The sequence below is a fragment of the Rhincodon typus genome, chromosome 4 (genome assembly GCF_021869965.1).
Source record: "Rhincodon typus isolate 14 chromosome 4, sRhiTyp1.1, whole genome shotgun sequence".
Taxonomy (NCBI): Eukaryota; Metazoa; Chordata; class Chondrichthyes; order Orectolobiformes; family Rhincodontidae; genus Rhincodon; species Rhincodon typus.
In genome coordinates this window covers 19,592,444-19,614,062 of record NC_063335.1, presented here as the reverse complement: position 1 = coordinate 19,614,062, position 21,619 = coordinate 19,592,444, and the positions used below count along the sequence as shown (strand labels likewise).

At 40.3% G+C, this 21,619-nt stretch overlaps 1 protein-coding gene across 5 annotated transcripts in view; it reads right to left on the bottom strand.

Moving 5' to 3' along the window:
- Positions 1 to 21,619, bottom strand: part of pag1 (phosphoprotein membrane anchor with glycosphingolipid microdomains 1) — a 161,624-nt gene that overhangs the window by 3,313 nt on the left and 136,692 nt on the right. The window lies entirely within an intron of this gene.

Here is a 21,619-nt window from a genome sequence, read left to right as displayed (position 1 = left end):
TATCTCATTATCTCAAACTTTGATACTGCAATACAAGAGTTAAAGAGAAATTGGCTGGAAACTGTGTTTAAAGAGTTAAGGCATTATTTGTCATGATCATGTTTATCATGCATATCGTTACAGCTTTTTAAAACCAACTTTTAATCCAAAAGTTACTCTACACGGTTGCTGCTATGTAGGGAATCATGTGAGATCAATTTACAGTCAAACTGTATTTGCATGCCATTATTAAAATAGGAATAAATTATGTAAAACGTAGAGGAGTATTTACCTGTATGCCAACTGTCAAATTTCACAAGAACGGGCTACTTTCTTTAAGTGAAATTACAAATCAATAATATTGAAAACATTACCGTGTCAGCAACTAATAAATCTACGGAATAAACTCCTTAGGACGACAGTGGAAGAAGAACTTGTTGATTCATACAAATGTAAATAACAGAGTTCAGATTTTGGAAAATTGTACATAACACAACTTGTATTTACTTATACAGATCTTTCCGTATCCACTGAATATTTTAAAATGCTTGACAGTCAGTTAATTACTTTTGAAGTGTCGTCACTATTATAATGTAAGAATTGTTGCTAATTGGTGCACAGCAAAAGAGCAGTGTAATAATGTCCCAATAATGTCTTCAATATTTCAATATTTTGTGATGTCGATTGAAGGATGAATTTTCACCAGGATACCAGGTTAATCCATCAGTTCTGAGGACCAGAAATGTTAACTCTAATTTTCTCTCCACAGATGCTGCCAGACCTGCTGAGCTTTTCCAGCAACTTGTGGTTTTGTTGTTCAGGATAATCCACCAGTTGTCTTTCAAAATAATGCCATGGGAACTTGTACATCCACCTAACCAGGTACTTGGCACTATTGGCTAACATTTCACCTGAAAGACGACATCTCTGTTGTGGGTTTACTTTGCCTTTAAAAGGCAACCTTCAGGACTTCATATGTGTTGTGTAAACCATGTTGTGACTCTGCCTGCCAATCAGTCTGCTATAGATTTTGCAAGCTGCACACAGAGAAATCAGTTGCTTTACTCGTGTCTGATTCATAGCTTGTGTTTTACTGTTTTAAATAAACTAAACCACAGAGTTAATCAATCTCTGACAAGAGACTTATTATTAGACCATCTAATAATCTCTCCTAATAAAAAGAGTACAGAGGGAAAACACAATTACCCAAGTCGAAAAATTTATTTTATGCAACTTCCTGAATTGAAATATTTGGTTAGAGATCTGCACCTTACTAAAAAGCTGAGAAAGTCTAACTCTCAGTTTTTAGGTATTCATGCAAGGAAACTTCACAGTTTACAGGAAAGAACAAGGCAGAATCAGTTATGTCAAACTTAAAGATTTGATGTAGAGGAGTAAAACTTCTGGATTTGAATCACTGTAAAGTGATGGTGTTGGGAAATAGATTGAACCTTCATTTTGCTAGACATTTTAAAGGTCTATCATGTTTGAAAAGCCAGCAAGCAAGTTAATGTACAGGTGAAATACGAGTTTGACAGTTTCACATCATGCAACAGTGCATGAAACAATCCTCAACATATTCTGGAGAATCTTGAAAACACAGTTGCTGGTAAGCATTCCAGAGGCTAGTTTAATTCACTTAAGAAATGGAATGATCAGGGCATCTGCTGGAACAATAGCAAGCAAGGAAAGGTCAAAGGAATATTGTCAGAATGTCCACAAACTTTCATGTGCAGGATCAATCATGCTGAAGCGCAAGTACAATCATTTCACCCGGACATGGCAGATGTTCTGCATCACAGACTCCGCTGAAATAGTATGCCATGATCTCACATTAGTCACAATTGTTCGAATCAATCGATATTAGATACTCAACAGAAACTGTGGCTTACTATTCAAGGAAAAGCTTTCAGAAAGTAGAATAGAACATTTGACTTCCTTCTGAATTGGTGGAGATAAAATCTTAGCGCTCTGCTGTGAAGAGCAAAATGGAAGTTCAAGTAAAAGGCTGAACATTAGTACAGAATAAATTTGAGAATACCATCTCAGAGATGGTGAAGTCTTTACAGTATACCTCCATTCAGCTTACAAAGGTGAATGAAGAGCTGGAAAGAAAGAATGAAAGCAAGACAAACTGCACACACTTTACCATCATTCTAATGAAAAGATTGCAGGAAGATCTGGAGTCAGCAACTATGCTCCAGTGATAGAACTCAAATGGGAAATAGAAGAAACCAAATAGCCACAGAAGCAGCAAGTGGAAGAGTCCAGGTTTCCACAAAAATTACTAAATCAAAAAGCTGGACAGTTATTAGAGCAGGTTATGAAGAAGGAAAATATACGAGACCATAAAAAGTCTAAAAATCTGATCGAATTTGAAGAATCCAGGATGTGAAACCAGAAGTTTCAAAATGAGTTAGAATTACTGGAAGAACAAACCAGCAAATGACAGAATATTTGAGCTACTCAAAATAGATGGAGGAACAAGAGCACAGTCAGTAGTTAATCTGAAGCATGACTGGCATGACAACAAAGCAAATTCTGGAACAGCAACTATTAAAAAAAGCTTCTGATGATATATATAATTTTTAGATCATGATTTAGATTTTGTATTTTGAAATAGTGACAAATGGGTTGGTTACTTTATTGAAGTTTTAAGAAAAAGTAACTAGTTTAGGCAGTCCTTCTGGAACACCCAATCCAATATGTATGTGTCAGTGCACAGGGACTCCCTGGAAGATTGCTTGTTCTGTGTTGTTTAAAACAAGAAGCATAAGCATTGAAGGCCATTAGCTTGTTTTGGTTCAAAATAATCAAGGATTGATATTAGCTTAGTAAACTCAGAGACTGAAGGTTTTGAAGAGACATGAGTGGGGTCAGAAGTAAATATAGTTTCTCTTCAAATTAAAAGAGTACAGAGGGGGAGCACAGTTACCCAAGTGGGGAAACATATTTTGTGCAACTTCTTGACTTGAAATACTTGGTTAGACATCCGCAGGTAACTAAAAAGCTGAGAAAGTCTAAACTCTCAATTTTTAGGTATTCATGTAAGAAAACATCACAGTTCACAGGAAAGAACAAGACAGGATCAGTTATGTCAAACTTAAAGATTTGTTATAGAGGGGTAACTTCGCTGGATTTGAATTACTGTAAAGTGATGGTGTTAGAAAATAGATTGAAACTTTGTTTTGCTTCACATTTTAAAGTTTTTTTCCAACTACGTTCTAAATCTAGAAAATGTGGTTTGTTTTCTTTTGTTTTTGTCCTTGTATAATAAATTTCTGCTGTTAAAGAAACTCTGCAGCCTCACAGGAATATGTTTCCAAAAAAATGACCACAACATTAACTTAAATAAAAGATCCATCAGGCTAGAATTCATTCTGGGATCTGACTTATCCAGTAATACAGTCAGCGGGGATCATCATAGAACACAAGAGAAATTACAGACAGCAAACAAAAAATACTGGAAATCACAGAGAGTGAGGCAGCATCCATGAAGAGAGATCAAGCTAATGTTTTGAGTCTAGATGACTCTTTATCAGAGATGACGTGAAGTGTGGAAGAGGCAGCATTTATGCTATGGTGGGGGAGTAGAATACTGGGGGAGAAAGGGTGTTGATAGTGCAGATTAAATGATCAGTATGTGAGAATGGCAGAGTGAAGGTTGTGACCAGCAGTGGTCAGCTTGGTGATGTTGGTCAGGTCCAGCTAGGCTAGAATCAGCCAGGGAGGGTTAGGTCTGGTCAATGGAAGCCTAGGGGTTGGATTCATTAGGGGTCATATTGTGCAGGGGTGGGGGGGGGTGGGGTTGGGAGGAGTGAGCATTGCTGTTGGGATCTGGTGAGGGGATGAGCATGTCAGGTCTGGGTAGGGATGGAACCGGGATGGAGAGGAGTTGTGTGTTAATCCCAGCAGAGACGGGTCAGACTGGGGAAGAGAAGCGGTGGTTCTGGGTCCAGTCAGGTGATGACGGGGAGGTGGTGGTGGATCTGAAGGGGTTGCGTTAGGAAGGGCAGGTTTCAGAAGGGAGGAAAGAACAGTGTGTCAATGGTTGGGGCTGTCCATGGTGACCCTGCTCAGTTCAGTTTAATAGTTACTCAGGAGTGAGAGCAGGTTTTTAAAGCTCTAATATTTCCTGGATCCTTATTAAATTTAAGTCAGTCAGAACCTTCCAACTTTCAGAGGGTTCCAGATCCAAGAGACTTGTCCGTCAGAATTGTAACATTCCCAGGCAATTCCCTCTAAATCAGCTGTGTCAGAGTTCCATATGGTCCTGACCTGCAGTGACTATTTGGGCCATTGTCTCTATTTATCGATTTGCAGCCGATCTTTATTATTTAATGTAACGTTGGCTCAGAATCTGCATTCTGATTGCCTATGAATGACCTGAAATGTTTATTCTTGAAAGTGATGACAAATTACTTCTGATCATATGGTTATTAGCTTCACAACAGACACAGTTTTTCAAGCTATCACATAAGTGTAGCGTATCACGAGTGAACAAAAACAAAGAGATGACATGTAAAAATGTAAAACTTGTGGATATTAAGAAATAACTCACGGTACCTCCTCTACTGCACATAAACATCTTACATACATAATGGGAGGAGGACAAACAACAACACCTTCCAGTCGCCAACCATTTTAACTCCCACTCCCTGGGTGACATGTCCATCCTGGGCCTCCTCCAGTGTCACAATGACACCACCTGCAAACTGGAGGAGCAACACCTCATATTCCACCTCAGGAGCCTACAGCCCGATGGCCTAAACATGGAAGTCACCAGTTTTAACATCTCCCCACCCCCAGCCTCATCCCAAGTCCAACCCTCCATCTCATCCCCGCCTCCTTGACCTGACACAACTTGTCCATCTTCTCTCCCACCTATCCACCCCACCCTTCCCACTGACCAATCCCCACCACTCCCTACCTGCACTCACCTATCACCATCCCTCCTACCTTCCCCAGCCCCACCCCCCTCCTCTTTCTGTTTCTGAGCTCCCTTCCACCTCCCCATTTCTGAAGAAGGGTCCCGATCCAAAACGTCAACTTTCCTGCTCCTCTGATGCTGCCTGGCCTGCTGTGTTCCTCCAGCTCCATACTGTGTTATCTATTACGTACATAATGTGCCATTTGAGACACCTACCAGGGTATGTCAAATTATGCAGTCTTAGTCAATATCAACCAAAACTCGCAGCTAATGGGGAGAAAGGTAGTTTGCTAAAGGTAAAAAACTATAGACCAACAGTTAAAAGATTCAAAGCTCTTAACAAGCCCCAGTTTATGTGCTGAAGCAATATAAAGAGAATTCTAAATAGTCCCTAGAGGAACAATGGAAAGTTAAAAACAATTTGAATTAACAAAAGGGTACCTAATAGGATTACTAATGTACGGCTGGATTTTACACTCCCTGATGAGCAGGTTTGAAGGCATGGGGCATGCAAAATCGAGCTAAGGGCTTCTCCCCCACCTAATGCTCTCCCCCTACCCATCCAAGATTTTTATAGGGGTGTGGGGAGGCTCAGTCTTGAGCCAGTGACACACTTAAGTGGCCAATTAAAATTTATAGCATCTTAAGTGCCTCATCCTAGCCCTGACTATTTCCCAGCATTAAAATGCTGTGTAAGACTGGCATGTGGACAAGCTCCCCAAGTTTTTTTTTGCCCAGGGGCAGGGATTGAGGTATCTCATAAAATCCAGTCTGTGCTACATAATTAGATACAAGAGATATTATAGATAGTTGACAACCTTCATTCTAAATTATATATTATATTGTAGATATTATAATACAAAGTAATTTTTTCCATGTACCCTGTAGATAGTCTAGAATAGTCTTTCTAAAAGTTAAATTGGATTGATGCATTGTTTTGACTAGCTTAGGCTTGTTAAATACCCACAGAATAGGTTCTGTTGCTTTGTGGGTTTAAGTAGTTGTCAGCTAAATTTAAAAGAATCTATTCATCTTCCAAGTAACTGAACAATTCAGCATTGTTTGTATTTCAATCCTCCCTAAAGCTATTTTCTGTTGAACAAGAGGAATTGTCCTTTTAACACTAATTTTGTCTTTTTAAGCCACTTATTTATTGTGATTGAATTCAAGTAATTGCTACAAACCAAAAATTAAACTTGTTTCATTCCTCCTACAGAAACTTATGAAAATCTTCACAGACATGCAAGCATATGAAATGTTCTCGTCCTTAACCACATCTTGGTTACTTTAGCTGAAAGTTCAAGTGAATTTCTCTAACATGGCTTCCCATTTGTAAAACCAACTGAAGCTATATAATTAATTCACATTTCCAAGTGTTTCCTATTTTGTCCTGTACAATTGATTCCAGAATTTTATTACTTGGGTTCCTTCCAATTCTCTTTTCTAAATCGTGTGACCGTGCCAGGTTTTGCTGAACACATAAATGCATGTGTGACACAGACTGATATTAGTACAGTTCATCCAGTTGCTTGCAGCAAAAAAGGTATATCCATGAGTTGCAAATTGCCCAAAGGTCGCTGACTGATTTGCAAAGTTCCATCTTTAGTTTTGTGAAAATAGAATCTCCCATTTAAACCCCTACGAGTTTCATGAAGTTGCTGCATTTGTACATCAATTGTCCATAAAACGTGCCTCAAAAATTTAAGTCTGGTATTTAATACTCTTAAAAATGTGATATTAATGATTATCAATGATTATCCAGCCACCCTTGCTTGTTTCATCCTTGAGATACACAGCGTGAAGCTGGAGAAACACAGCAGGCCAGGCAGCATCAAATGAACAAGAAAGCTGACATTTTGGGTCAGGACCCTTCTTCAGAAACGGGGAGTGGGAGGGAGCTCAGAAATTAACAGAGAGAGAAGGGGTGGGGCTGGGGAAGGTAGGTGGGATGGTGATGGGTCCGCACTTTGTTATCTCTGACTCCAGCATCTGCAGTTCTTGCTATCTCATTGTTTCATTCTTTATCTATCCCATTACAACTAGAACACTGCTGCCATGAAATGTCTTGCTGCTCACGCATTGCTATTTCATAAGTTTTCCCCAGGACGCCTCCTGCTCCTCCTTTGCTATATCATCCAAAGGGAAGGCATCAGGTTACAATCTCTAAAAACCACTAACTTTTGAAAATAGATAAGGGTTTCCTAGTGAGCAATTTAAAGAAAAAACTTTTACTCTAATACATTAAAATCAGCATAGGCTAAGCACTTAGTAGGCAATCAACGTACTTAACTAAAGAAAAAGCGTTCTCTCATAACTTCTTAACACAACCGAAAAGCCCACATCACATTTATACACTACATTGCTAGTGTCGTAATTGTTCTGAATTAGCTGCACTGGAGAGTGTAGATAGTTCTGCAACACAAAATCTTCAGTGCCATTGCTGGAATGGTGTTAAAGTCTAGAGCCTTTGCAATATCCAGCGCCTTCAACAGTTTTCGTGCTATCACGTGGAGTGCCGCAAATTAGCTGAGATTGAAATCTGTGAAGCTGGGTAGTTCAGGCCAAGAGGGATTGTCCATTTGGCAATTTGGGCTTCAGCTTGGTCTTTTGCGCTGGGATGCCCCATCATTAAGGATGGGGTTTTTTGTGGACCCTCCTCCTCCAATGCATTGTTTAACTGTCCACAATCATTTCTGACTGGTTGTGGCATGACTGCAGGGTTTAGATATGATCCACAGGTTGTGGGATTGCTTCGCCCTGTCTATTGCATGTTGCTTCACCTGTTAGGTGTGCAAGTTATCCTGTAGCTTCAGCCAGATTCACTCACCTTTAGGTATGCCCAGTGTGTCTTGGCATGCCCTCTTGCAATCGTCAATGATTCAGGGTTGATCCCTTGACCCGATAGTAATGGTAGAGTCGGGGGTGAGAGAAGTGTGTCGGGCCAGAAGTTTATACATTTTGGTTGAATACAGTTCCATTGCTGTTAAAGGCTCACAGTGACTCGTGGATGCCTAAACTTGTGCTGCTAGATCTGTTTGAAATCTGTCCTATTTAGCACCATGACAGGGCCACACAACATGATGGATAATACCTTCACTGTGAAGATGGAACTTTGTTCCAGGGCTCGACCGGGTGCACTTTCAAAGGTGGTATGGGTGCAAGGGATGCTGGCCTCTCAACAGATATCCACTGAGTTGCAAATTGCTCTGAGACCAGCACATGGTAAGATGGGGCCTAAATCAGTAATGAGTGTCTCTATAGAGGTGGGAAAGATACTTAATGAAATGGGTTTGGCAAGATATGGAAAGAAAACTTGCTAGGCCTCCTTGGAAATCCCTGCAAAAACCACAACGCAACTTGGACTTGACCAAAAAAATTCTAAGATTTAAGCCAACTTAATACAAACTCAGATGCATTCTACAGGGTGACTTAACTTCGTGTGCTCAGAAATCAGAACAGAACCTGATCCTGGAGCTGTACTAACAATCAATTGCACATTTACACATTAGTGGAAGCATATTCTCCTGTTTCCTCTATCCTGATCAGGGAGATAAAGATGATTGATTTATGAACTTAGTACACATTGTGTCAATGTTGATCTGAAGTTTTGCAAAAAATGTTTCATCTAAGTATCGAGCTGGCTAGTAGATTTATGCATGATGAAAAGAAATAAAATATGGCATTTTAAGATAAAAAAGTGAACCTTCAATTCACTTACAATACTTTGATTATAGTTCAGCACATTGAAGCACTGGTTTAGATTACTCCAATTTAACTCATATGGGACGTGAAGACAACATCTTTTATTTTCCTACACTCTTGATTGTGGACTGGGTAAAGGACTGATTTAAACTGCAAGCGTTGTTGAAGGGATTGCAGAACTTTGATCTTACACTCATTGGAGGTACTGTTTACACAGTTGCTCTTTTTCAAGCAGTAGAAGAAGCCTAGTTACAAAGCAGCTGAATGAGGAGGTGTGCGCAAATATTGTTAGCAAAGGCCTTCTGCCTGCCAACAACTATGTGATTGGCTCTCAAGCAGTTAAACAGCTTGAGGGTGTGAATAATCAGGCTGAAGCTATTGGATCTCCAAAAGGATAGGAACTGTCCCTTTTCTCTGTTGTTAAATACACCTCAAGCCTGAATAAAGTCAGCCAATTTATTTTTCCTCAGAAGTTGCTGTAAGCTGTGTTTTTTTTTAACCTGTAAGCCAGATACTTTGTTAGTGTGAACCAGCTCTTTGAGACTCCTGCAAGCAGGTAAAAGTACCTGGAGAAGGAAGTCCTAACAAACCATAAGGATTATCTCAGCAAATCTTGTGGACGGGGCCTACTGAACTACCTTCTCAGTCTTCCCCTCCACACTCAGCACTCATGTTTCATAGATCATCATAGAATCTCTACAGTGTGGAAACAGGCCCTTCAGCCCAACAAGTCCACACCACCCCTCAGAGCATCCCACCCAGACCCATCTCCCTATAACCCAGCCAAACTACACATTCTTGAACACTATGGGCAATTTAGCATGGCCAATCTATCTAGCCTGCACATCTTTGGACTGTGGGAGGAAACTGGAGCACCCAGAGGAAATCCACGCAGACACGGGGAGAATGTGCAAACTCCACACAGACAGTCATCCAAGGGTGGAATTGAACCTGGGTCTCTGGCGCTGTAAGGCAGCAGTGATAACCACTGTGCTGCCCCTTCTTTCCTTTCTGTATACGAGTATAGGGAGTTTATAAGGGAGTTAGTGTTTTAACTAGTAGAGTTATATGTTGATGGTTCATATTGTTTATCTGTAGTTAGAATCTACTTATTGGTAATAAATAGTAATTCTTGTTAAGCATACTTTCAACCTGGGTGTCTATAAGCCAGGTAAACTGGGGAAATTCTGTACGCGTTCTAAAACTTCTGTGATGACTCCAGGAACAGCAAGGCTTGATTTGCTGTGGGCTGCCCCAGTGAAGTGTAACAAGGATGACACTTGAAAGACAAATCATCAGGAGAAAATAACACTTTATCGCCTCAGTATTTTTAAAAGTATTTCGAAAATCCATTGAGGCCACAACTTTCAGAGCTAAATGTGCAGAACATGTGAAACAAGTTATGGAAAAGGACAAAATATCTTCTCTGGATGAGATGAAGACTGATTAAAGCCAATAGTATCAATCATCAACATCCATTATAGTACCTGCTGCAGAAGTCAAACTCAGTAGTATTAGCAATAGGTGCCTATACAAAACATTGAACAACTTTACTATTTATTAGGAGGCCAAGCTGCCAGTTTTTCCTGACAGCTCTTGTATGACTATATTTATGGCTGCCATGTATAGAGTAAAGAATCTGAGATACAAATACACAAGATATCTGACCCTGGAAATTTTCATTCAGTTTTATACATGATAATCATGAAGGAATTGGTTGAAGGGAATACAGATGAATTCCAATATGCAAGCAGAGTTTTGTGCATGTAGTAACTGGAAAAATGAACAGAACTTGCAGTTTTCATCAACAACAACATCTTCATGTGTGGAACAAAAACAGAAGTTGCTGGAAAAGCTCGGCAGGTCTGTGAAGAAAAAAATCACGAGTTAACGTTTCGGGTTAGGTGACGCTTCCTCGGTTCTGAGGAAGGGTCACCAGACCTGAAATGTTAACTCTGATTTTTTCTTCATAGATGCTGCCAGACCTGCCGAGCTTTTCCAGCAACTTCTGTTTTTGTAGCTGGGAAAATGTTGATTTATATGCAGAAAATAGGGAGGGGGATGGGACAGGCAATAAATGATAGGATAGAGCCCGAAGAGAGAGAACAGCAGTTGGATAGACAGGGGAGTTGATAACAATCCGGCTGGGAGGGTGAATAGTTGTTAATGGGGACTGTTAGTGACTAACAATAGGTAGTGTGTAATGGCAGGCTATGTCTTATTTCTTTTCTGATGAAGGGTCTAGGCCCGAAACGTCAGCCTCTCTGCTCCTATGATGTTGCTTGGCCTGCTGTGTTCATCCAGCCCTGCACCTTGTTGTCTCGGATTCTCCAGCATCTGCAGTTTCTACTATCTCTATGTCTTATCAACTCCTTTGTCTATCCAACTGCTCTTCTCTTGCTTCGGGCTCTATCCTATCATTTACTCACGACTCCATCCCACTCCCTATTTTCTGCATACAAACCGACATTTTCCCAACTACCATCAGTTTTGGGGAAGGGTCATCAGACCCGAGACGTTAACTCTGATTTTTTTCTTCGTAGACGCTGCCAGACCTGCTGAGCTTTTCTAGCAACTTCTGTTTTTGTTTCTGATTGACAGCATCTGCAGTTCTTTTGGTTTTTATTTTCATGTGTGGTCCTAGTTTTAAGGTCCACACAATCAAAGCAATGGAAATTCTACTGCAACTCTGTCTGTAAAATAATATTACAATGGACAATCAATGTGTTCAAAAACAAAGTTGCTGGAAAAGCTCAGCAGGTCTGGCAGCATCTATTAAGGAGAAAACAGAGTTAACGTTTCGGGTCCGGTGACTCTTCCTCAGAATCCGCAGTTCTTTTGGTTTTTAATCAATGTGTTCACACCAGGGAGTGCATTGTGCAAAGAATATTGCTTTCTTTAGGAAAAGCGAGTACCTATGCAAAACTGAAAGAGAAACAATGGTGCTACTGCTGCAAACATTTAAAGGACCAACCTGAATGTTTGGCTTTGCTTCTTTAAGATCTTTACTCACGACAGTTAGTTAGCGAGCTTAAAATGAGGTTTACAGGTTAGACCAGGAAAGCTAATGTTAACCTAAGAAAAGGATTTACCATAGTTACAATAAATTAATTACAAAATAAATGTGTGGGAAAGTAAATGTCACATAAAATACAGTCACTTGTGAAACAAAATAATAAAAACATCAAGAATGGATAGTCATGTAGATCTGCCTGTCACTAACAGTTAAAATCATGTGACCACCCACCAGCTACATTTGAAAAAAGTGCCATCAAGTATCATTTCAGCCCTGCTTTGACAGCAGGCCTTACTGGGATGGAGTGAGGGGAAATGAAAACTGGCAACATTCTCAAGAGGACAGACAGATGGGTTGGATGGAAGGTCAACACGTTTCGAAAAGCTATATAGTCTATTCATATAGTCAACTCACTAAAATTATTTCACTTGGGCGCCAGCCAAAATGCACATTATAGCGAAATACACAACATCTCAGGAGAAACAGCATGGGGCCATCAAGGGGGCTGAGAAAAAGTGCTCTAATAATGATGTTTGAAAACACTTTAAGTCAGTTGATGAAGCCGAGGAGTCATTTCTGCAACAAACTGATGGTATTTCCCAGTTTCTTGTGTATTTGTACACTCAAGCTGACTTTCCCTTTTCAGTTTGGTTTATAGCCATATAAAAAACAGCAGCATGCACATGTAATTATGAATGTTATTCTCTAGCAGGCAATGCAGGCAAGTCTGCTATAGAAGAACCATTGAGAATGCACGTTAACATTTCTAGCAATTCCTGAGTGTTTGTGAATATGTGCAGAGAGAGTTGGGAAAGTCAATTGTTGAAGTGTCAAAATGGCAACCATTTTCCTGAAAGGATATCATTGTATCTTTGTAGTCAGATTGGATCCTCTGCAGGGCACAATGCCTGGTAGGTAGGAGAGATTTAAATATGCTGAAAGAATTTGTTTAACTATTGAGTCTGAAGATACACAGCATCATATTTTCAACACATTTAGAGATCTGGGCAAGTTGACCACAAGGTCCTAATGGACCAGCTGGTGGGAGTATTTGCAGACATCTTTACCCTCTCCTTACTACAACATGAGTGAAATAACTCCATGAAGGTCTGTATTCAATCACCAAGTCACCTTTTAATTATACCCTTTAACATATGAGGAACGTTTGAGGACTCTGGGACTATATTCATTCGAGTTTAGAAGGATTGGGGGGGATGGATCTAATTGAAACTTTCAAAAAACTGAATGGCCTGGACAAAATGGATGTGGAGAAGATGCTTCCATTGGTAGGAGAGTCTAGGACCTGAGGGCACAGCCTTAGAGTATAGGGAAGACCTTTTAGAACGGAGATAAGGAGAAACTTCTTCAGCCAGAGAGTGGTGAATCTATGGAATTCACTGCCACAGAAGGCTGTGGAGGCCAGGTCATTGAGTACATTTAAGACTGAGATGGATAGGTTCTTGATTATCAAGGGGATCAGGGTTACGGGGAGAAAGCAGAAGAATGGGGTTGAGGAACTCATCAGCCATGATTGAATGGCGGAGCAGACTCGATGGGCTGAATGGCCTAATTTCTGCTCCTATGTCTATGGTCTTACATGGGCATAGTACATGACACTGATCCAGAACCGGCCCCTAGACTGAGCAGAATCCCTGACCTGAGATAGTAGGAACTGCAGATGCTGGAGAATCAGAGACAACGAGGTGCAGAGCTGGATGAACACAGCAGGCCAAGCAGCATCATAGGAGCAGAAAGGCTGACATTTTGGGCCTAGACCCTTCATCAGAAATGATGATATTTCCCAGTTTCTTGAGTGTACAAATACACAAGAAACTGGGAAATACCATCATTTCTGATGAAGGGTCTAGGCCTGAACCGTCAGCCTTTCTGCTCCTATGATGCTGTTGGCCTGCTGTGTTCATCCAGCTCTGCACCTTGTTGTCTCAGAACCCCTGACCTTCCTGTTTATATCTGTCAGCCAGGATTTCCTGATTGGGCCAGGTTAACAGCCTCGATTAGGAACTCATATTCTATGAAATCCACCTGGCTGACCTCATTCAAATCACTAGAAAGAGGTTCCCACCTGCTTCAAGAAGACCACTATCATCCCAGATCCAAAGCAAAATCAGGCAACATGCCTTAATGATTACTGCCTGGTGGCTCTGACATCCATCATTATTAAGTTCTTTGAGAGGTTAATAATGGCATACATCAATTCTAGCCTCCAGATTGCCTGAATCTGCTATAATTCACCTACCATCACAATAGGTCTACAGCAGATACCATATCCCTGGCCCTACACTCAGCCCTGGAACTTCTGGATAACAAGGACACCTACGTCAGACTCCTATTTTTTGACTTTAGCTCCGCTTTCATCATCATTTCAACAAATTCATCTCTAACTCTGAGGCTTGGACTCTGCTCTGCCTTCTGCAACTGGATCCTCAACTTAGAGAGTCATAGAATCACACAGTACAGAAACAGATCCTTCAATCCAACCAGTCCATGCCGACTGTAATCCGAAACTAAATTAGTCCCACCTGCCTGTACTTGGCCTACACTCCCTCCGAATATTTCTTATTCGTGAACCACTCTCTGTGTAAAAAAAGTTGCCCCTCATGTCCTTTTTGAATCTTTCTCCTCTCACCTTAAAAATATATCCACTAGTCTTGAAATCTTCCACTATAGGGAAAAGACATTCGCCATTCACCTTATCGACACTCCTCAACCTCCTAAACTATAGTGAAAGAAGTCCCAATCTATCCAGCCTTTCACTATAACTCAATCCTTCTCTTCCTGGCAGGATCTTGTAAATCTTTGCCGACTTCCTGACCTGCAGAGGGCAATCAGTGAGGATAGGCAACAACACCCCCTCCACAATGACCCTCAAAACCGGTGCCCTGCTAGGCTGTATACAAAGCCCCTTACTATACTGCTTGTACACTCATAACTATGTGGCCAAATTCAGTTCTAACTCCATTTGCAAATTTGCTGATGACACCACCATAGTAGGTGAGATCACAAACAACAAGGCAGAGTATAGGAAGGAGATAGAGAGCTTAGTGACATGGTGTAAAGACAACAATCTCTCGCTTAATGTCCCCAAAACGAAGAAGCTGGTCATCGACTTCAGGAAGTGGAGTTGAGCGGTGCTGAGGTGGAGGTGGTTGAGAGCTTCAGGCTCCTATGAGTAAATATCACCAATAATCCATCCTGATCCATCCACGTTGACACTACAGTCAAGAAAGCACATTAATGCCTCTACTTCCTCAGAAGGCTATGGAAATTTGACATGTCCAACTATGCCTCTTAACAATTTTTACAGATGCACCATAGAAAGCATCCAATCCGGATGTATCACAGCTTGGTATGGCAACAGCTCTGCCCAAGACTGCAAGAAATTACAGATAGTTGTGAACACAGCCCAATTCATCACAAAACCAACCTTCCTTCCAGTGACTCCATCTATACTTCCCACTGCCTCAGGAAAGCAGCCAATATAATACAAGACCCCTCCCACCCTGGTTATACTCTCTTCCATACTCTTCCATTGGGCAGAAGATACAATATTTGAAAACATGTACCAACAGATTTAAGAACAGCTTCTTCCCCGCTGTTATCAGACTTATGAACAGGCCTCTTATATATTAAAGTTGATCTTTCTCTGCACTTTCCCTGTGGCTGTAACACTATATTCTGCATTCTGTTCTATTACCCCGATGTTCTTATTTAATGTATGATTTGTCTGACTAGCATGTAAAACAATACTTTTCACTGTATCTCGGTACATGTGACAGTAACAAATGAAATGAAATCAAAAACCAATCCTAGAGCTCAAATGAGATAATAGACCAATTTCATGGAATTATAGAAATGTTGGCACAGGAGGATATCTCTTTACTATAACCCCATTATTTCCACCAAACATCCTTCCCACGTCTTCTTTTCAAATATTCATTCCAGTTCCCTCAAAAAATTTTTTTTGTCTTTCCCTCAATAACTACATGTCATCACATCCTTCAATATTTTGTTCCATTTGCTACTGCTTAGAGACCAAAACTGCCCATGTCAATATGAGGTTGTAGACTTGCTTGCTGAGCCGGTGTGTTTGATTGCAGATGTTTCATCCCTGCTAGGTAACATCGTCAGTGCGCCTCCAGTGAAACGTTGGTGTTCTATCCCGCTTGTTATTTATATGCTCGGTTTGCTGGGGTGGTTGGCATCACTTCCAGTTTGATTTATCGGTGTCAATATGCAGCAAGACCTGGATAACATCCAGGCTTGACCTGACAAGTGGCAACATTCACGTCACATGATTGACAAACAATGTCCATCTCCAATAAGAGAGAATCTAACCATCCCCCCTTGATGGTTCAATGGTATTAGCATTGCTGAAACCTGAACCATCTACATTCTGAATATTACCACTGGTGCGGAACTTAACTGCATCAGCCCTACAAATACTGTGGCTACAAGAGCAGATCAGAAGGAATTCTGCAGCGAGTAATTCACTTCAAGGCTCCCCAGACCCTGTCCCACATCTGCAATGCACAAGTCAGGAGTGTAATGTGTGATTTGTCTGATTAGCATGTAAAACAATACTTTTCACTGTATCTCGGTACATGTGACAGTAATAAATGAAATGAAATCAAAAACCAATCCTCGAGCTCAAATGAGATAATAGACCAATTTCATGGAATTATAGAAATGTTGGCACATTTGATATCACACTGATATCACAAATGATAGAATACTTTCCGCTTCCCTGGATGAGTGCAGCTCTAAAATGGCTACAAGACTTCAGATCCAATGTCCCGAGTTGACCATAGAGACATAAATGGTTTTAGGATGCATGAGTTATTTAGCTGGCCCCAAACAATTAAATCTTGTGGATCTGGAGTGTTTTAAACACTTCACAATCTTCTAATCTGGCAATGATTACAAAAGTACCCAATTATCTATCAGTTAAATCATGAAGAAGGTGGTAAATGGTAACAAGAAGCACACTGATTGGTAGCATGTTGTTCTACATGAAGATACCATCAGGTTGAGTCATTATTTTTGCTTTAAATCTCTCAAATCTTAAGCAAACAAATGGACTATCAGGATTAACAACCTAGGACATTCTAATTCTTCAATTCAGTTTTATTCTACAGTAAGGAAAAAACTTGAGCTACCAAGAAAACTCCGTAAAATTATGACATATTCAATATGGTTAACAAAGGTAAACCCGAGATGGATGATTTCATAAGGCTTAATGTTTTCAGCTACAAGAACAGTAATATTTCACTGAGCTCAGTAAACACCTTCTGAAGCATTGGTGGATTTGCACTTATAGAAAGAATGTATGGAAAAATCTTTAATACAGTGATTTGCAGGAAGGCAGTAGTTAACACACAGTTAAACTATATTGCACCACTCAATAAATGTTTGCAGACTCATCGAAGTGAACAGGGGTTAAAAGCATTTATTTGTTCATTGATTTTCCCCATAGCCAACATTGTTGGGATCTCACCGCTCCCAAGTTAAATCTCCTTTGATTTTACCTGAATCAGAATCCCTGCAAATTTATTAAACAGGAGTTACTTCAGTTATTTGAAAATTCTTACTGTAAAGGAAAAAGAAGCCTGAATTTAAAATGTAAATTTAAAGTCAAACCTATTTTCAATCTCAATTTATTCCATTTAAGGTGAATACAAAGACAAAGCTATATCATAAAACATTGACTTAATTTGTGTGAATTTTGCTTTCTTTAAAGTAAAAGTTATTCCTGATACACAATCATGGTAAGTATTAAAACAAAGGGCAGGTATTGCATACATGAAGACAGAATATTATCCTAATCTCAGAAAAGAGCTTCACACTGCCACAGTGTAACTTTTCTATTTCCCATTCTAGTTACCCTTTGACATCTTTGAATGAGATTACTAGTTTAGCGCCAAGCTAAGGTAGGTAGGGTTATTTTGACTGTGAAAGAATGAAATGGAGTCTGCCCAGTATCCATTTCACATTTCCTTTCTCTTACACAGTGCCAAAGGTAATGTTCAACCCATTATTCCGCTTTGGATTTACAGCAAGAGAAGTGAGGCATTAGTGTCCAACCCACACACTATTTATTCCCAACAGTAATGGGGTCAGCTAGCTTGGACAGCTGGTTTGCAATGCAGAGTGACGCCAACAGCGTGAGTTCAATTCCCATAGCGGTTGAGGTTGCCATGAAGGACCTCCTTCTTAACCTCTCCCCTTGCCTGAGGTATGCTGACCCTCAGGTTAAAGCCTCACCAGTTATCTCCCGCTAATGAGAGAGCAGTCTGCTGGGACAATGGTGACTTTACACTTTTAATAATCAGACAATTCCAAATTAGCTAGAGGCACTTTACAGTATGTCATAAATCAAAGGTAGTTCAAACAATCAAAACAAGTTATCAGACTGCTCAGAACACATTTGCACAATCTATTTATACAAGGCCCTTATAGTCCAGCATTAAAGGAAATGCCATTACTATAAGTCTCCCATGAATATTAAACTTTCCAGATGTAATAGATCATAGGATGTGTTTTGTTATAGTTTGGCATTGTATAATTAGCTTTTAAACAGTAAATTGTGCATGAAATTACAGTAAGTATTTTCACTTAAGTTAAAAGAAATCAATCACAAATAAGACCTTTTTTTATCTGATTATTTGAAAAATTGGGATTTTAAAGAATATAGGTTATAGGCACAATGCTAAAGGGGTTTCACGTCTCGAAATGATAGGATGGGGTAGAAAGTAGACTGGCAACTACAATGAGAGCCATAGACAATAAAAAGATTTAGAACAGTGAACAAGAGAAATTTCTTCATAAATTGGGAGACTGTGAAATTCATTTCCAAGATTAGTGACTAAAGTGGAAGCGATGTTAACATTGGAATTTGAAATTAGGTTTATTGTCATATGCACCCAAGTACGGAAGTACAGGAGTACAGTGAAAAGTTTAGGTTGTCGCCTCACATGGTGCTATCTTAGGTACAAAGTACCTAGATACAAATTTTAGATGCAAAAAAAGAAAGATAAAGGGAAAAAGTTACATTACCTTATAGTTATTCACTGTATAAGTTAGAAAAGTAAGAACTAAAATTAAAGATAAACATTAGTTTTTCTATAAAGGCTCTGCAGTTAATCAATGCGGTTTGGGGGGCGGGGGGCCATTGTGGACCATTAGATTGGATAGATAAATGAAAAAAATGGTGGAAGATACAAGAGTGGCTAAAGTGATTTACTCATAGAGCATAAACATCATTATGAATTTCCTGTGGTGGATGACCTGTTCTCCACTTGTAACTTCCTAGTCTGTGGAATTAGTGAAAAAAATTCAATATGGCAGCTGTGTATGTAGAAGGAATGCTCCGGGCTGGGAAGAAATGTGAAAGAATCAGTTTGACATTCGGATATTTAACAATAAAAAAGTATGTTGCATTGTTGTATAAATGTGGAGGCATGATGGTCAATAGGCAAAATTGTCTTGGCTTCGATTTTCTGATGGATAGAGAGTGACTTCTGCAGATTAGAATGGAGTTGTGTATCAGGACCACGGGGAATTCTTGAAGCAATTGATTCCCTGGAAATTATTTGGGAAACTTAAAATTTCAATGGCCAAGTCCCCGCACCAAAAATCCTCCAAAAGTCCTTTAAAATTTGAGGGAATTTGGAGGCGTTCCTACTCATTTAAGATTAATAGTAAGGATTAAGATTAATAGGAGCTGATGGCCTAATATGATTATCACTAAACTATTAATCCAGACAGCCAGGTAATTTAGTAGGGACCCAGGTTCTTATCCTGCCATGGCAGATGCTAAATTTAAATTTGAATTCTATGAAAATTTGGAAATTAAGTCTAATGATGGCCATGGAAAAACCCATCTGATTTATTAATGTCCTTTCGGGAACAAACCTGCCATCCTTCCCTGGTATGGTCTCCAGGTGGCTCCAAACCCACAACAATGTGGTTAACTCTTTTGGGCAGTTTGGGTTGTGCAACAAACACTGGCCAAATCCAGCGACATCCACATCCCATAGAGTCATGGAATTGTAGAAATGTACAGCATGGAAACAGACCCTTCAGTCCAACTCATCCACACCAACCATATTTCCTAGATAAATCTGGTCCCATTTTCCAGCATTTGGCCCATATCCTTCTAAACCCTTCCTATTCATATACCCATCCAGATTCCTTTTAAATGTTGTAATTGTACCAGCCTCCACCACTTCCCTCTGGCATCTCATTCCATACATGCACCATGCTCTGTGTGAAAAAGTTGCCCCTTAGGTCTCTTTTAATTCTTTCCCCTCTTACCTTAAACTTATGCCCTCTAGTTTTGGACTCCCCCACCAAACGAGTAAAGAGAAGTAATCCAGGAAATGTTAGAGGATTAAAATCCTTTTTTAATTCCTAGGTAGCTATTAAACTGACTTCCTGATGCCCTTATTTACATCAGTTCTTGCCCCCATCTCCTGATCTCTTCTTGCTTTCAGCTCACCCTATCCCAAACTGACCATTCAACCCCTCTCACATCAGAACCTCTCAGAACCAACACCATTTGTCACACCACACTCTCAACTGGACCCTGAATGGACTTTCATCATCACCAACCTCACAGAGTCCCCCTCCAGAACTGAACATTACCGACCTTTTCTGGTTTGACAGACCCTGGGCCAGACAACCCTTCCCACCCAAGGGCCTGACACCCCTCCTTCGCCTCACCGCAGACCCGGCCTCCAATTGATAGTCACCCCACCCCCAAGATCTGAACCCAATCCCTCTGCCATCTTATACCCTCCCACCCTAAGCAGTCATTCACCTATTGGGGAAGCCACGTACCTGGCATCTCACCTACCAAACATGCTGCCAACTTTACCCACCTGGAATCTTACCCACCTGGCACACTGGCTTCACTCCATCACCAATCTGATACCACTCATTCTTAACCATCTGGTAGCCTAGCACCACATTACGTTACATGCCTACCATTTCACTAGAGCTATCAAAGTGCCTCGCTGTTCTGTCGGATATTTAAATTGCAGAACTCAGCATAGAAACACAGACCTAGAAACATAGAAAATAGGAATAGGAGGAGGCTATTCAGCCCTTTGAATCTGTCTGCCATTCAATATGATCATGGATGATCATCCTACTCAGTACCCTATCCTTGCTTTCGCCCCATTCTATCTGTTTAGTCCCAAGAATTATATCCATCTTCTTCATGAATACATTCAATGTTTTGGCCTCAACTGCTTTCTGTGGTAGCGAATTCCATAGGATCGCCACTGTCTAGATGATTAAACTTCTCCTCATCTCAGTCCTAAATGGCCTACCCTGTATACTTAAACCATGACCGCTGGTTCGGGACTCCTGGTCATTAGGAACATCCTTTCTGCACTGGTCACTGACTGCCACTCAGAAAATGACCCATTTATTCCTACTGTCTGTTTCCTATCTGCCAAGCACTTCTCTATCCATGTCAGTACTCTAAACCAATCCCATACACTTTAATTTCACGTTAATCTCTTACATGGAACCTTGTCGAACACCTTCTGAAAGTCCAAGTAAACTACATTTACTGGTTCCACCTTGTCAATTCTACTAACTACTTCTTCGAGAAATTCCAATAGATTTGTCAAGCATGATTTCCCTTTCATAAATCTCTACTGACTCTGTCCCATCTTGTCATTATTTTGCAAGTGCTCTGCTATCAAATCTTCTACAATTCACTTGAGCATTTTCCCTACAACTAAGCGAACTGATCTATAATTTTCTGTCTTCTCTCCTTTTTAAATCTTGGGGTTACATTAGCTACCCTCCAATCCACAGAAGCTGCTCCAGATTCATACAATCTTGACAAGTGGACCACCATTTCTAGGGCCACTTCCTTAAGTCCTCTGTGGTGTAGATTACCGGGCCCTGGGGATTTGGTGGCTTTTAATCCGAATTTCGCCAAGATCATTTTCCTACTA